Source organism: Schistocerca americana, chromosome 8 (assembly GCF_021461395.2).
Source record: "Schistocerca americana isolate TAMUIC-IGC-003095 chromosome 8, iqSchAmer2.1, whole genome shotgun sequence".
In the NCBI taxonomy this organism is placed as follows: Eukaryota; Metazoa; Arthropoda; class Insecta; order Orthoptera; family Acrididae; genus Schistocerca; species Schistocerca americana.
The window spans coordinates 389,373,597-389,390,758 of NC_060126.1; the positions used below are offsets into that span (position 1 = coordinate 389,373,597).

General features: G+C 45.3%; 1 protein-coding gene and 1 pseudogene across 1 annotated transcript in view; both read left to right on the forward strand.

Moving 5' to 3' along the window:
- Window positions 1–17,162, forward strand: part of LOC124545041 (cytochrome P450 302a1, mitochondrial) — a 220,302-nt gene that overhangs the window by 44,900 nt on the left and 158,240 nt on the right. The gene's annotated exons all lie outside the window — the stretch shown is intronic.
- Window positions 5,716–5,833, forward strand: LOC124546192 (annotated as a pseudogene).

Below are 17,162 nucleotides of genomic sequence, written 5' to 3' on the forward strand. Positions count from 1 at the left end.
AGAACTACTTAAACCTAACTAACCTAAGGACATCACACACATCCATGCCCGAGTCAGGATTCGAACCTGCGACCATAGCGGTCGCGCGGTTCCAGACTGTAGCGCCTAGAACCGCTTATTTTCCTAGATAATCAATTCATTGAGTATTCAATGAACTGTGGATGAAGCGCGACCAACAGGCATTACATGCACTGATCAAAAACGATAGTGCATTGAAAACGGCTAGTTTCTAGCTGAAATCTAGATCTACCAATAAAATTCCAAAAGGTCGACTGATAGCTGAAATCTATTATTTACAAGTCAATATAACAGTTGCTGCGTGCAACAGCCTCTGAATGGAGGGTAACCTGACTAACCTAACTTTCCTCTCCTGCAGCTGACGGAGGCTGACCGTTTTTCTGTGTAGCGGGGTGTACTTGGGCTTCCTGCCCAGAAGGACCAGGGTTTGAGTCCCAGAAAGGACACCCACCGTCTTCAATTTCCTGCCAGTTCCCAAGTGGGAGGCGGGTGGGGCTGGGACATCAGCACAGCCTTGAGGCAAAGAAATTTCCAGCAATTTTTTAAGTCCCACCATTTTCTGAGCTTCCCACCAAAATTCGAAATTCATGCAAAATTCTAAATTCCCACCAATAGGGCAGATTTGCTGTGCTACTTATACGTTGCTTGGAAACAGGTAAAATGGAGGAGCCAGTGGTGACTGGAAACACGGCAAGCTCCTTTTTTTCGAAAACATGGACGTCAGTAAGCTTCCAGGCACATGGGAGTGCAGTAAAAAGGCGTGGGTGGTCTTATGGAAGAGTGCTTTGGCTCTTTCAGTGCCAGAATAAGAAAAGGAAATCACCGAGTTCTTATTCTCCTAGATAATCAATATGCACCTGAAAGTCAATTTATCTGACGTGAATGTGACTTGATTCCCGCCAGGTTTAACTAACCTCATCCCACCCATGGACCAGGGAATTATTTTCACGTTCAAGTCCCATTACAGTAGATTATTGATGCAGTCTCTCAGTGTTGAAGAATCCGAAAGTACTTTTATTATTGCACGGTCAGTTGCAGCTCTGGATGCAGTAAACTGGACTGGCTTGGTAATAAGAAAAAGTGTCGCAAAGTGCTTCCGCAATGAAGCATTTGCAGGTGATGAAGGAGACCCTTCTGTACTCACTGAACCTCAAGAAAATGCAACAGCAGTTTATGAATTAAATCAAATGCGGAACATTTCATGTAGTCCGATGACTACATTCGAACTGATGACTTCTTGTCAACTCGCTACACTTTTACTTCGGCAAGAGATCTAATAGAAATCTTTAACAAAAAATATAATGAGGAAACAAAGGAGGAAGAAGAAGAAGAAGAAGAAGAAGAAGAGGATAAAAATGATGTTCCTAGAAAAATTTATACGACTGAAGAAGCTACTGCATGTATAAACGCCATTCTGCAATTTGCTACACACATAAATTCTCCCAGTGTGTTGGAACTTTTTTTGTTTGTTTGTTTGTTTTATTTGGCCTCCTGATTCCGTATTCTGTTTAGCCGTCGAGAGCAGATGGTTACACAGAATCCATACACTATGTGATCATAAGTATCCGAACACCCCCAAAAACATACGTTTTTCATATTAAGTGCATTGTGCCGCCACCTACTGCCAGGTACTCCATATCAGCAACCTCAGTAGTCATTAGACATCGTGAGAGAGCAGAATGGGGCGCTCGGCGGAACTCACGGGCTTCGAACGTGGCCAGGTGATTGGGTGTCACTTACGTCATACGCCTGTACGGGAGATTTACACACTCCTAACCATCCTTAGGTCCACTGTTTGCGATGTGATAGTGAAATGCAAACGTGAAGGGACACGTAGAGCAGAAAATCGCACAGGCCTATCTCGTCTGCTCACTGACAGAGACCGCCGACAGTTGAAGAAGGTCGCAATGTGCAATAGACAGACATCTATCATGCACTGCAGGTACTAGGACTCTTAGGCGGGAGGTGAGAAAACTTGGATTTCATGGTTGAGCAGCTGCTCATAAGGCACGCATCACGGCGGTAAATGCCAAACGTCGCCTAGCTTGGTGTAAGGAGCGTAAACATTGGACGATTGAACAGTGGAAAAACGTTGTGTGGAGTGACGAGTCACGGTACAGAATGTGGCGCCCAGATGGCAGGGTGTGGGTATGGCGAATGCCCGGTGAACGTCATCTGCCGGCGTGTGTAGTGCCAACAGTAAAATTCGTAGGCGGTGGTGTTACGGTGTGGTCGTGTTGTTTCGCGTGGTACTATCACAGCACAGGCCTAAATTGATGTTTTTAGCACATTCTTGCCTCCCACTGTTGAAGAGCAATTCGGGGATGGCGATTGCATCTTTCAAAACGATCGAGCACCTGTTCATAATGCACGGCCTGTGGCGGTGTGGTTACACGACAATAACATCCCTGTAATGGACTGGCCTGCATAGAGTCGTGACCTGAATCCTATAGAACACCTTTTGGATGCTTTGAAACGCCGACCCCGACTTCGTGCCAGGCCTCACCGACCGACATCGATACCCCTACTAACAAGGGAGCCTCCCCATCGCACCCCCCTCATATTTAGTTATAAGTTGGCACAGTGGATAGGCCTTGAAAAATTGAACACAGATCAATCGAGAAAACAGGAAGAAGTTGTGTGGAACTATGAAGAAAATAAGCGAAATATACAAACTGAGTAGTCCATGCGCAAGATGGGCAACATCAAGGTTGGTGTGAGCTCAAGAGCGCCGTGGTCCCGTGGTTAGCGTGAGCAGCTGCGGAACGAGAGGTCTTTGGTTCAAGTCTTCTATCGAGTGAAAAGTTTGCTTTCTTTATTTTCGCAAAGTTATGATCTGTCCGTTCGTTCATTGACGTCTCTTTTCACTGGAATAAGTTTAGTGTCTGTGTTTTGCGACCGCACCGCAAAACCGTACGATTAGTATACGAAAGGACGTGCCTCTCGAATGGGAACCAAAAACATTTGATCGCAAGGTCATAGGTCAACCGATTCCTCCACAGGAAAACACTTCTGATATATTCTATACGACACTGGTGACAGCATGTGCCCGATTTAGGTTTTCTTGTGGATGTGATAATCACTCCCAAAAAAGTGATGAAAACATGAGTTTGTCACATAAACTGCAACAAATGAATGCAACAGTTTCACAGCCGCACAGTTTTCCCTACGCCCTGTCAAACCATATGTTTTTAAATTTTTCAAATTTTTCCGTGTGAAGACCGTCAAACCCTGCATATGTCCAAGCAAATCTGAACATGTCCTGGAATTTTGGAGAGCGAAGTTGATTATGTGTGAGTGCCTGAACTTTGATAATTGTCTGAAAATAAAAAATTAAACTTTTCACTAGAGGGAAGACTTGAACCAAGGACCTCTCGTTCCGCAGCTGCTCACGCAAACCAGGGGACCACGGTGCTCCTGAGCTCACACCATCCTTGATGTTGCCTATCTTGCGCATGGACTACTCGGTTTGTATATTTTGATTATTTTTTTCATAGTTCCACACAACTTCTACCTGTTTTCTCGATTGATCTGTGTTCAGTTTTTCAAGGCCTATCCACTGTGCCAACTTATAACTAATTATAAGGGGGGTGCGATGGGGAGGTTCCCTTGTAAGTGCAGCACTCCGTGAAGAATGGGCTGCCATTCCCCAAGAAACCTTCCAGAATCTGACTGAACGTATGCCTTTGAGAGTGGAAGCTGTCATCAAGGCTAAGGGTGAGTCAATACCATATTGAATTCCAGCATTACCGCTGGAGTTCGCCATGAACTTGTAAGTCATTTTCAGCCAGGTGTCCGGATACTTACGATTACATAGTGTAATTGTACAGAGATAATACATAAATGCGCATTTAAGAATTAAACGCTCAAGCTGCCAATATTTTTCCACAACAAATGTTTAACAACTAGACGCAGTTATGTTATCAATTCATAGTACTATCGTATAGTGCGAAAAATTGCATAGGAAAAACAATTTTGAACAGAAAGTTCAAACAGGTTTCCCTTCTTGATATGTGGCGAAAAAAGTGAAATGTAAAGGAAATAAACACAGGAATAATATTTATGTGCAACAAAACATGAATTTAAAGTTACAGTTAACACACAGACATGCTGTATTATGTGTGAGTTAGTGTAATAGTCTAGTTTTCTGTAGTACAGTCTTTCAGTAAGTGAACATTTACTGCACATGAGTAAAATTTCGCAAATACGTGCATAATTTCAAATTTATATACTTGTGCATGGTACTTTGACAGATTTGAATAGCTTAGCGTGTTTTGTGTAATCTGGAAACTTCTCCAGTTTGGAAAATTATTTTATTTCTCTGTGATTCTGTTTTGAGCAAGTTTTACTAGAAAACAGAAACTTCACTCACATCGATGGGTTTTAGGAAAACGTCTGTACAGCAGGGACTGCAGTTTTTTTTTTAGGATGGTTGTCAATGGTATCTTATCGCACGGAAGAGTCTCGGAAAACAGGAATTTGCCCTGTTTGGGAATGACGTAGTTTCATACGAACTTGGGCGTTGTAGGTTCTCAAATATTGATCCTAGTCAGTATAGAAATATTTCCGGCATTCTAGGAAAGCAACTTATTCAATCATCTTACTCATTTCAGGAGAAGGCAATCTAGCGGTATGCTGCAGTCACAGAGATTAGGGCACGCACAGGAACGCAGAGGCCGTCACTTTTCCGTCTCTCAGTACGCGAATGGAATAAGACAGAAAATGGATCATATTAGTACTGTTGCCCTTTGACATGTACTGTCTGTTGCTGGCGGAGCATGCAAAGGGTGCTTTAGATAAAGTGTTTTCCTCTGTGATTTACAGCCGGCCGAAGTGGCCGTGCGGTTAAAGGCGCTGCAGTCTGGAACCGCAAGACCGCTACGGTCGCAGGTTCGAATCCTGCCTGGGGCATGGATGTTTGTGATGTCCTTAGCTTAGTTAGATTTAACTAGTTCTAAGTTCTAGGGGACTAATGACCTCAGCAGTTGAGTCCCATAGTGCTCAAAGCCATTTGAAATTACAAAACAGTAACAAGGAATGCAATGATAATTAAATCGACACCCTAGCTGCAAACAGGCGTTGATATACATCATTGTGGACATGTTGAAAATGAGTGCCCCGACCGGGACTCGAACCCGGGATCTCCTGCTTACATGGCTGACGCTCTATCCATCTGAGCCAACACAGAGGATAGTGCGCCTCCAGGGACTTACCCCTTGCACGCTCCCCGCGAGACCCACATTCCCAACATGTTCACACCACTACATTCGTAATGCGCCTAATAGATGTTTGCCCATCACACTCGTGGCAGATAATCTACCAAGTCCCGTACGAGTTGGGGCATAGCGTGTGCGTCAATGGCCCAATGGCCGGGTAGCCATATTTCAACTATATGTGAAGGTAGTATCTGTTCCCGAAAGAACAGATACCATTGAGCATACAAGGGATAAGTCCCTGCAGGCGCACTATCCTGTGTGCCCTCGATGGCTCAGATGGATAGAGCGTCTGCCATGTAAGCAGGAGATCCCGGGTTCGAGAACCGGTTGGGGGCACACATTTTCAACATGTCCCCAATGATGGGGACAGATACTACCTTCATATATAGTAACAGAAAGGAGTACTTATTTGGGTAGGTAAACGAAATAAACGTTACTCTTTCTGTGGAGTTGTTTTATAGAGAGTTAAAGCAACGAGTTAGGCAACGGCCTTGCCACAGTGGTTACACCAGTTCCCGTGAGATCACCGAAGTTAAGCGCTGTCGGGCGTGGTCGGCACTTGGATGGGTGACCATCCAGGCCGCCATGCGCTGTTGCCATTTTTCGGGGTGCACTCAGCCTCGTGATGCCAATTGCGGAGCTACTCGACCGAATAGTAGCGGCTTCGGTCAAGAATACCATCATAACGGCCGGGAGAGCGGTGTGCTGACCCCACGCCCCTCCAATGCGCATCCTCCCTGAGGATGACACGGCGGTCGGATGGTCCCGGTAGGGCACTCGTGGCCTGAAGACGGAGTGCTAAAGCAACGAGCTGCAATTTTATGGCTTGATCATTACTCTTTCTGTCATGTAACGAATGATCAAAAATATCCGGACACCCCTATATAATGCCGAACTGACCACGAGATGCCACGAGAGGCAGAACCGCCGGTGTAAAATTAGGCGGCGGAGTGTTGTGTCGTCAGTAGAGGAGCAGTAACAGCAGAATGAGTCAGACAGCAGAGGTAGTGGCTTCGAAGGTGGATTGGTCATTGAATGTCACCTGACTAGCGAGTTCATGAGACAATTCAATCCATCTAAAAGTGCCTGAGCAGACGGTTGGTGATGTGATTCTGAAGTGGGAATGCGAAAAGGAACAACCACAGCTAAAGCAAGGCCAAGTAGGCCTTGTGTACTAGCGGAAAGGAATCGTTGAGAGGTGCAGAGGGTGGGTGTAAGAAATAGCATGAAATCAGCGGAAGGGATAACTCGTGAATTTCAATGTGCTACTAACGGTCCTGCTAGCACAATGACTCTGCGTGGCAAGGTTAGAAAAATGGGGCACAGTTGTGAAGAAAATCCTCGTGAGCCACACATTTCTGTAATCAGTACTGAGCGACGCTTGAGGTGGTGTGAAGAAAGACGCCACTGGACAGTGGACAGTGATTTGGAGTGATGTATCGTGCCATACCTTGTGGTAAACGAGTAGAATGGTTTGGATTTGACGAATGGTTCAAATTGCTCTAAGCACTATGACACTTAACATCTGAGGTCATCAGTCCCCTAGACTACTTAAACCTAACTAACCTAAGGACATCACACACATCCATGCCCGAGGCAGGATTCGAACCTGCGACCGTAACAGCAGAGAACCAGTCGCCCACAGCGGCCGGCTTTGACGAATGCCTGGAGAACTTACCTGCCATCATGTGTAACGCCAACAGTTACTATGTGAGGCTGTTTTTTGTGGTTAGGGTGTGGTCTCCTTATTGCCCTTAAGAAAACGCTAAATGCCAAAACGTATGAACACGTTTCACAGCATCGTGTATTGCGTATACCATAGGAACAGTTCGGAGCCGATGAGTGATGATATCAGCATGACAGTGCAGCTGTTGTGAAGCAGCATCAAAATGGTTCAAATGGCTCTGAGCACTATGGGACTCAACTGCTGAGGTCATTAGTCCCCTAGAACTTAGAACTAGTTAAACCTAACTAACCTAAGGACATCACAAACATCCATGCCCGAGGCAGGATTCGAACCTGCGACCGTAGCGGTCTTGCGGTTCCAGACTGCAGCGCCTTTAACCGCACGGCCACTTTGGCCGGCGAAGCAGCATCTGTGAGACAATGGTTTTGGGTAAACAACAACCTTAAAATGGACTGGCCTGCCCAGAGTCCTTAAATGAACCCCGTGGATCACCTTTAGGATGCGTTAGAACATAGACTTCGCTACAGACCCCAGTATCCAACATCACTACCTCTCTGGTTCCGGGTCTTGTGGAAATATGGGTTGGCATTCTGAAACATCCCCTTAGAAAAATTTGTAAATGACAGTGCTGGAAAACCTCTACGTTATTTGATTTTCAAACAGTTGAGCAAAACTGAACGTACTCAGAAATTTCTCTCTTTACTTATTCTGATCATCACTAAACTGATGCACAATATTTTCTTTAACGCAACGCAATCTGACTTTCAATAATCCCTACAAAAGAATGGCCCTGACTAACAATAACCTATACCTTACTTGAATCACTTACCTCACAAAAATCTTCGTTATTCAAACTACTGCAATACAGCGCCAATACTGCCAGCTAAATAAAAGATTCTAACCACTGAAGGCACTAATTACTGATAGGCATAGTTAGCAAATGAAAGATTTTGATAGAGAACAAACAATGTATTTACCTTAATAATGTTCAAAAGACATCATATATGTATATCAGTTCATGATATCCAGTATTACAAATTTACTCTTTCTGATGGACACACGTCCAGATCGTCCGCTCTCAAAATTCTGCCATCTCTCTCCCCACATCCACCACTGCTGGCTGCTCACCTCCAACTGCGCAACGCTACGCGCTGTTCACATCCAACTGCCCAACACTACAATAGCGAATATTCCAACAATGCCAACCAGCCACAAATTGCACACAGCACAATCAGTGATTTTCATACAGAGCGCTACGTGGCGTTAACAAGATAAAAACGTAAACAGCCTACTTACAATTCCTCCATAGACCTTGAGACACCTCATTGAAACCATCCCCAGCACTGTTCAAGCCGTCATAAAGGCCAAGGGTGGACGCAATCCATATTGATGTCTACTAATAGGTATATGAATACTTTTATATACGCGGTGGCTGGTCAGGTTCGATTGACCCGTCTATGGTGAAAGCGCAGAACCTTACTGCTGCTTACCAAGTGCAAAGGGTACCTGAAGAGAGATAAATTCACAGTTGTTTCCTTGCTGTAGCTGCTGCTGTTAGTGAGCCTGAAGTGGTCTCTAAGAAACGTCTTCCGGATCTCAATCTGGAGGCTCCTGGAACGTGCCATTGTAATGGATGACTTTCCCCGATGGGCCTGATTTGTTCTCTCCGCGTTGGCAGCTACTTCCCGACTAATATCTGGTAGCATTATGCCCGCGAGCTGACCCATTATAAGAAACTTCCAAGCATATTAAAACTGTGTACTCGAGACCTTTGTCACTCGTGGGCACTAACGTCTATTTTTCGTCATTGTTCTCGTTGTTTGGTCTGGGCGGACGTCACATGACACAGGGCGAACACACTGAGCTACCGTGCCGGCAACCAAATGAGCTACCGAAACACGACTCTTGACCCCTCCTCGCAGCTGTAATTTTGCCACTGCCTTAACTCCTACTACCTTCCAAATTTCATAGAAGTTCTCCTGCGAAAGTTGCAGGACTAGCACTCCGACTTCCGAGTCTCGGTCCAGCAGAGTCTAAAGTTGCCAGGAAGTTTCGTATCAGCGCTCACACTGCTGCAGAGTGAAATATTCGTTCTGAGAACCTGTAATAAGCCTGCACGTTTCGTTTAGCGTCTTATCGCCAATGTTTTCTTGGTTAGATTTGTACCAGACCGGGCATAGTTGCTATGCAGCATTATAACATGTTACTAAGGCCGTCGTTTGCAGGATTTGTGGACGGGAGCCCCACGTGCTACCAGTGATCTTGCGATGGGTATTATATCTGGCTTCCACCTTCATTCTCGTATTCTTGCAATGCTACTTGTACCTCAGAGTACAACAGATAGAGATTTGTGCCGATAAGAAAAATCCTAATCGCACCGCAGCTGTAGGATCCATATCCGCCCCCCCCCCCCCCCATTATCTACAGGAGTCTTTTATCTGCATACGCGGATATTAAAGTCTTGTAAACCACTGTAGCTCACTCGGTACGCTAGAGCTCTGGCGATAGGCTTGAGTCTAGCCGGAATTTCTGTCTGCCAAAGTCCTATCTCCTAATACACTCCTGGAAATGGAAAAAAGAACACATTGACACCGGTGTGTCAGACCCACCATACTTGCTCCGGATACTGCGAGAGGGCTGTACAAGCAATGATCACACGCACGGCACAGCGGACACACCAGGAACCGCGGTGTTGGCCGTCGAATGGCGCTACCTGCGCAGCATTTGTGCACCGCCGCCGTCAGTGTCAGCCAGTTTGCCGTGGCATACGGAGCTCCATCGCAGTCTTTAACACTGGTAGCATGCCGCGACAGCGTGGACGGGAACCGTATGTGCAGTTGACGGACTTTGAGCGAGGGTGTATAGTGGGCATGTGGGAGGCCGGGTGGATGTACCGCCGAATTGCTCAACACGTGGGGCGTGAGGTCTCCACAGTACATCGATGTTGTCGCCAGTGGTCGGCGGAAGGTGCACGTGCCCGTCGACCTGGGACCGGACCGCAGCGACGCACGGATGCACGCCAAGACCGTAGGATCCTACGCAGTGCCGTAGGGGACCGCACCGCCACTTCCCAGCAAATTAGGGACACTGTTGCTCCTGGGGTATCGGCGAGGACCATTCGCAACCGTCTCCATGAAGCTGGGCTACGGTCCCGCACACCGTTAGGCCGTCTTCCGCTCACGCCCCAACATCGTGCAGCCCGCCTCCAGTGGTGTCGCGACAGGCGTGAATGGAGGGACGAATGGAGACGTGTCGTCTTCAGCGATGAGAGTCGCTTCTGCCTTGGTGCCAATGATGGTCGTATGCGTGTTTGGCGCCGTGCAGGTGAGCGCCACAATCAGGACTGCATACGACCGAGGCACACAGGGCCAACACCCGGCATCATGGTGTGGGGAGCGATCTCCTACACTGGCCGTACACCACTGGTGATCGTCGAGGGGACACTGAATAGTGCACGGTACATCCAAACCGTCATCGAACCCATCGTTCTACCATTCCTAGACCGGCAAGGGAACTTGCTGTTCCAACAGGACAATGCACGTCCGCATGTATCCCGTGCCACCCAACGTGCTCTAGAAGGTGTAAGTCAACTACCCTGGCCAGCAAGATCTCCGGATCTGTCCCCCATTGAGCATGTTTGGGACTGGATGAAGCGTCGTCTCACGCGGTCTGCACGTCCAGCACGAACGCTGGTCCAACTGAGGCGTCAGGTGGAAATGGCATGGCAAGCCGTTCCACAGGACTACATCCAGCATCTTTACGATCGCCTCCATGGGAGAATAGCAGCCTGCATTGCTGCGAAAGGTGGATATACACTGTACTAGTGCCGACATTGTGCATGCTCTGTTGCCTGTGTCTATGTGCCTGTGGTTCTGTCAGTGTGATCATGTGATGTATCTGACCCCAGGAATGTGTCAATAAAGTTTCCCCTTCCTGGGACAATGAATTCACGGTGTTCTTATTTCAATTTCCAGGAGTGTATACACTGAAGAGCCAAAGAAACTGGTACACCTGCCTAATATCGTTTAGGGCCCCCACGAGCACCCACAAGTGGCGCAACACGATGTGGCATGGACTGGACGAATGTCTGAAGTAGTGCTGGAGGCAACTGACAACAATGAATCCTGTAGGGCTGTCCATAAGTCCGTAAGAGTACGAGGGGGTGAAGATCTCTTCTGAACAGCACGTTGCAAGACATCCCAGATATGCTCAATAGCGTTCAAGTCTGGGGAGTTTGGTGGATAGCGAAAGTGTTTAAACTCGGAAGAGTGTTTCTGGAGCCACCCTGTAGCAATGGGGTGTCGCATTCTCCTGCTGCAATTGTCCGAGACCATCGGAATGTATAATGGACAGGAATGGATGCAGGTGATCAGGCAGGATGCTTATGTACATGTCACCTGTCAGAGTCGTATCTAGACGTATTGGATCCCATATCACTCCAATTGCACACACTCCACAGAGCCTCGATCAGCTTGAACAGTTCCCTGCTGACGTACAGGGTCCATGGATTCATGAGGTTGTCTCCGTACCGGTACACGTCCATCCGCTCGAAGCAATTTGAAACAAGACTCGTCCGGCCAGGCAACATGTTTCCAGTCATCAACAGTCCAATGTCAGAGTTGACGGGCCCAGGCGAGGCGTAAAGCTTTGTGTCGTGCAGTCATCAAAGGTACAAGAGTGGGCCTTCGGCTCCGAATCCCATATCGATGATGATCCGTTGAATGCTTCACACGCTAACACTTGTTGATGGCCTAGCATTTAAATCTGCAGCAATTATCGGAAGAGTTGCACTTTTGTCACGTTGAACGATTCTCTTCAGTCGTCGTTGGTCTCGATGTTGCAGGATCTTTTTCCGCCCGCAGCTATATCGGAGATTTGATGTTTTACCGCCGGCCGAAGTGGCCGTGCGGTTCTAGGCGCTGCAGCCTGGAACCGCGAGACCGCTACGGTCGCAGGTTCGAATCTTGCCTCGGGCATGGATGTGTGTGATGTCCTTAGGTTAGTTAGGTTTAACTAGTTCTAAGTTCTAGGGGACTAATGACCTCAGAAGTTGAGTCCCATAGTGCTCAGAGCCATTTGAACCATTTATTTTGATGTTTTACCGGATTCCTGATATTCACGGTACACTCGTGAAATGGTCGTACGGGAAAATCCCCGTTTCATCACTACCTCGGAAATGCTGTGTCCCATCGGTCTTGCGCCTACTACAATACCACATTCAAACTCACTTAAATGTTAATAACCTGTTATCGTACAACAGTAACCGATCTAACAACTGCGTCAGACACTTGTGTTATATAGGCGTTGCCGACCGCAATGCCGTTTTCTGCCTGTTTACATGTCTCTGTGTTTGAATAGACACGCCTAAACCAGTTTCTTTGGCGCTTCAGTGTAGATTCCAAATACTACGACGTAGAGGCCTATCATGACATTTTATAAAGCTAAATCACGTTAATGACCATCAGATTTCAGTGTAATCTGTGTAGTTTGTACATGTTATAAGAGAAATTTTTATATAATCACTGATTTTATAACGAACGCAATTTATGTCCTATGCGATTCGCATACAAAAGCGACGATGTCAAAGAATGTAATGTCCTAGTTCAGCCTCTGTGGCAGCTTTCTGTAAATGCCCGACCAGTATTAATGCGAACGAAACAGGTATGACTCAGATGTAAGGCTACTGTTGGGACGATGGAAGCAGGATGTTGATTTAATTGTGCGGAAAATCGGGGAGATCGCAATCTCGGAATCTCTAGAGCTTGCAAAGCTCAATAACGGATCTATTGTCTCCAGAACACTGTGCATTCAAGCCAATATCGCGAGATTCCGACCCGAATGGGTAATAATGACTGCAATAATAATAATAATCATTATTATCATCATCGACTGCTTGCAATGCAACAATAAACGGAAATCGTAATATCGACTGACTTTAAACTACAAAGAGATTGTTACTGTGGATGCTCGCAAATCCATACGCGGACATCCACATCGGCACAGACTTCTAAATGTTCAAATGTGTGTGAAATCTTAAGGGACTTAACTGCTAAGGTCATCAGTCCCTAAGCTTACACACCACTTAACCTAAATTATCCTAAGGACAAACACACACACACACACACACACACACACACACACACACACACACACACACACACACATGCCCGAGGGAGGATTCGAACCTCCGCCGGTACCAGCAGACTACTAGCTATAGACGAGTACAAAAAGACATCACGCGCGCAGGAGAGGTTGCCATTGCATATTTTTTGCCCTGAATACTGGTGCTGTCAGCTATTTTCGGAAGCGTTGCACTTCTGTCACGGTGAACGATTCTCTTCAGTCGTCGTTGGTCTCAATGTTGCAGGATCTTTTTCCGGCCGCAGCGTTGTCGGAGATTTGATGTTTTACCGGATTCCTGATATTCACGGTACACTCGTAGTAGTTCTAAGTTTGACAGGGGAAGTTTTTACCGTTAATTTTTAGTAAAAGCGTCTCCGAGTTTCAGTCGTCTGACGTAAGGGATATCACTTATTTTATTCTTGTTATCTCACTTATTCGTAAAGTAATACTTCTTTACAGTATCAGTCTTAAAACAAGTTCTTTTGGCTTACAAGTGTAGTTCCTTATCGCGTGTTTTGATTTGATAGTTTCTCCTGTAAACCACTAATGCCGACGTGGCGTCCGATCGGTAAAAGTTGTCGCACTATTCACTGAGAAAACTGTCCACCTTGGCCATTTTTTCCCACAGCTCATTTTTAATGTGTTTCCCCCCAAAAAGAGTTAGTTATCTGTAAACATCACGCATTATACTACACACTGACTGATAAATCCTTTTTTATACAAAGCTATCATTCATCATTCTGTTCTTTTGTGATGATTTTGAATTGATTTATTAATGACATTCAAAACAATATCTGCTCTATTTGGCGTAATACGAACATCAGATTGAAAACGGCTTGCTGTAGCCGCTTGGTATTGTTTCAGAAAACAGGGCGCGAACATGACTAGAAAATATGTTCTGAAATCAGATCAACGAATTAGGTATGTTGTTGCGATGAAAAATGTGATTCTAGCGCCGAAGAGTTACAAGTTGCCTTTTTTTTTTTTTTTTTTTTTTTTTTTTTTTTTTTTTTTTTTTTTTTTTTTACAGGAGGGAGGCAATGTAATGTGCAACGTAACAAGTTGAAAAAAAAAGAGTTATTGGAAATAAATAGAGATGCTTTAGGCGGTAAAAACATTATGGGAAGGTTAAGGTGTATATTCAATGAAGAACATGAACAAAAAATCCTTTATTCTATTTTTGAAATGGAAAAGCGATTTTAGGGATTTACAGTGAATGACCTACACCGACAAGTATTCTAGCTGGCAGAGCGAAACAATATACCACCTCATTTTTACATGTACTAATAATCTATACGGAGAAGTGGGCAGGCACTGGCCAAATTGCCCCTATAGGTAGGGAAAAGTGGCCACTACGTAAGCTTTCAGCAAAAATGCATATAGTTCCTATATATATTTTCTTTTTCGCTTAAAAATATTTGGTATGTTACTTTTTAATAAGCAGATTCGAAACGTGTAGGTGTCAAGCTTCTGTCAGTAACCATGTTTCGGTGAAAATTCAATTTCCATTAGAGGAGCCACTTTACCCCACCTTCCGCTACTCGACAGTTGAATGTCTTGGAAAATTTTCTGCAACTACTGCCAGACTCAAGTTTATTCATGGTTGTTACCAGAAACGCTTGTTCGGAACAGACGTGACTGATACTCCGAATTGCTTCTGCTTTGGTTACGGAGAAGCAGATTAGGTGTAAAAATTTGTCGACGTCTCATAAAAACACCCTTGAGGTTGAATTGTGGACTGCCTACATGACGGAGGACACGTAAAAGTGTACGGAGGAGAATACAGGGTGTAATAATAAAGTACAGGCAAACATTCAAGATATACACTCTTCGGAGGTAGAAGAGCAAAATATTTTACGTGGATATGGATCTGGAAACACCTTATATTATACTGGAAAATTAGCAGTTTGGGGCTGACACCTGTCCCCACGCAACCGTTAAAGTACGTCATTCGCAATGATTTTCTGTCAATATTTGTCCGGCATTGTCGATCAAATGGCTCTGAGCACTATGGGACTCAACTGCTGAGGTCATTAGTCCCCTAGAACTTAGAACTAGTTAAACCTAACTAACCTAAGGACATTACAAACATCCATGCCCGAGGCAGGATTCGAACCTGCGACCGTAGCGGTCTTGCGGTTCCAGACTGCAGCGCCTTTAACCGCACGGCCACTTCGGCCGGCCCCACCATACAGTACTGACGGATCAACCACATTATTTTTTTTAAACTTTATTTGCAAGTGAAAACTCTACCTGATCTGCGTGTTTATCAGTGTGGAATGTTAATGTCCGTCGGCTTCCAAGTAACAGATTCAGTGGTAGATGGGCTACTAGAGGTGAACTAGTTACTGGCCCCCACGTCCTTCGGACCAAAACTCACTAGACTTGAACGCTCTTGCGTGTCTAATCCCGGTACAAAATATAGTATGTCCCCATCCTAGTACTGTGGAAGGCTACGAAACTGTACGCATTACTGAACGAATCTCTCAGCGGATTTACGTATTAATTGTGAAAGTGAATTAATACATTCTGGTGACCACTGGAAAACTTGTAAGGTGTCAGGCAAACCCAACACCTTCCATGAAAACCCTGACATGATAAGCAAATCCAGTAGTATGTCACATAGCTCCGAATAAATCGTGACATTAAATTAACCAAAGTAATACGAGTAACGAGTGAGCAAACGGAATACCACAGACTAACACAAGAATGCCCAAATGCATGTCATACCTTCCCACCGTGAGACAGACGCAGCTCCGAGGGGAGAAACGAGAACGGAAGCCGAGAGCAGAACCGTGTTAAGCTGGAAGGCCCTACGATAAGGGACGGACGGACACCCACGTCGCCAGCTAACCGCTAGGACCACACCTCCCGCAATTTTTAGCGTGAGACTTTTTCGCGTCTCTGTTACGTTAGGATCACCCCCCCCCCCCCCCCAGCCCATGTTAAAAGCTAGAGCCCTCCAGATGAACGGTATAGATCTTACGATAACGCTAAAAGGACCACACCAGCTGCAAGTTTTAGCGTGAGACTTTTTCGCGTCTCTGTTACGTTGCAAACTTTAAAAACGTTGCCCCACCACGAAAAGTATAACGTTTCTCATTGGATACACAGAATTTTTGTAGGTGGAGCTCAAGGTTAACATTGAGACCCTGACTGGTCACATGAAAACACAGCCAGATAGTTTTTTTAAACCAACTTCGGTAAATTGTAGTAAGGAGAAGTTAGGACATCGAGTTGCTTCCGAGACGGTGAGATGAGCGGAGCTGTGCTATCCGCCGCCCCCTGACGAACACCGACAAGGTAATGAACGCACGCGATGCCGCATAACAGCGCATAAAGCTTCACTCAGAACTGCAGAAGTATCATCTGTTACACCCCCTTTTTGCGTAATACTAGTGTCGATCGTCAATTAAAGCTCACGTTGTTCACATTTGCCACTTGAAGTAAAAATCTGAAACGCGATGATTTTTCTGTTATATAGTTATTGAGAAGCCACATCAGCCATTGTAATTTACGACAAGTTAGATAAGTAATTAAAGATAATTGAGGGTCACTGTAGACCATTTTGATAGTTTTCTCTCTTGTGAAACTTAATTTAAACCTAGATTATAGATGTGATATGGCATAGGTCATCCTTCGATCCATTGTAGAACTTGGAAACCCATTCAGGGAATATTCGTTCACATTTTTGTTGAACACAATTGGTTTTTACCATCCTATATTAAAACATTTCCTTTTATCATTAGTACAATTTATAAAAGATGTTTTGTGAGTAGAATAAAATTTCCAATGGTAAACTTAACTGCTTTTTCGACGTTATTTTACCAGCTAACTAAAAATAGGAAAGCCTTGAACTCCTTCCACTAAATTTAGTTAGTATTAAGATTCTTTTACAGGGAGTGCAGTGGAGCTGACGCTGAAATCATTAAGTATTTGGTTATATCATCGCTAGTCTCACTGAACTCTTCCGAATTCTACATGTCATGTTTGGTCTGGCGTCTCCTTACCAGCAACAGGTCCCAGGTTCAAACTAGTCAATTCCCTAAAAAACACGCTCAGAGCGTCGTTGCGCGAAAGTGGTAGGGAGACACGATATAGAACAAACAGACACCACG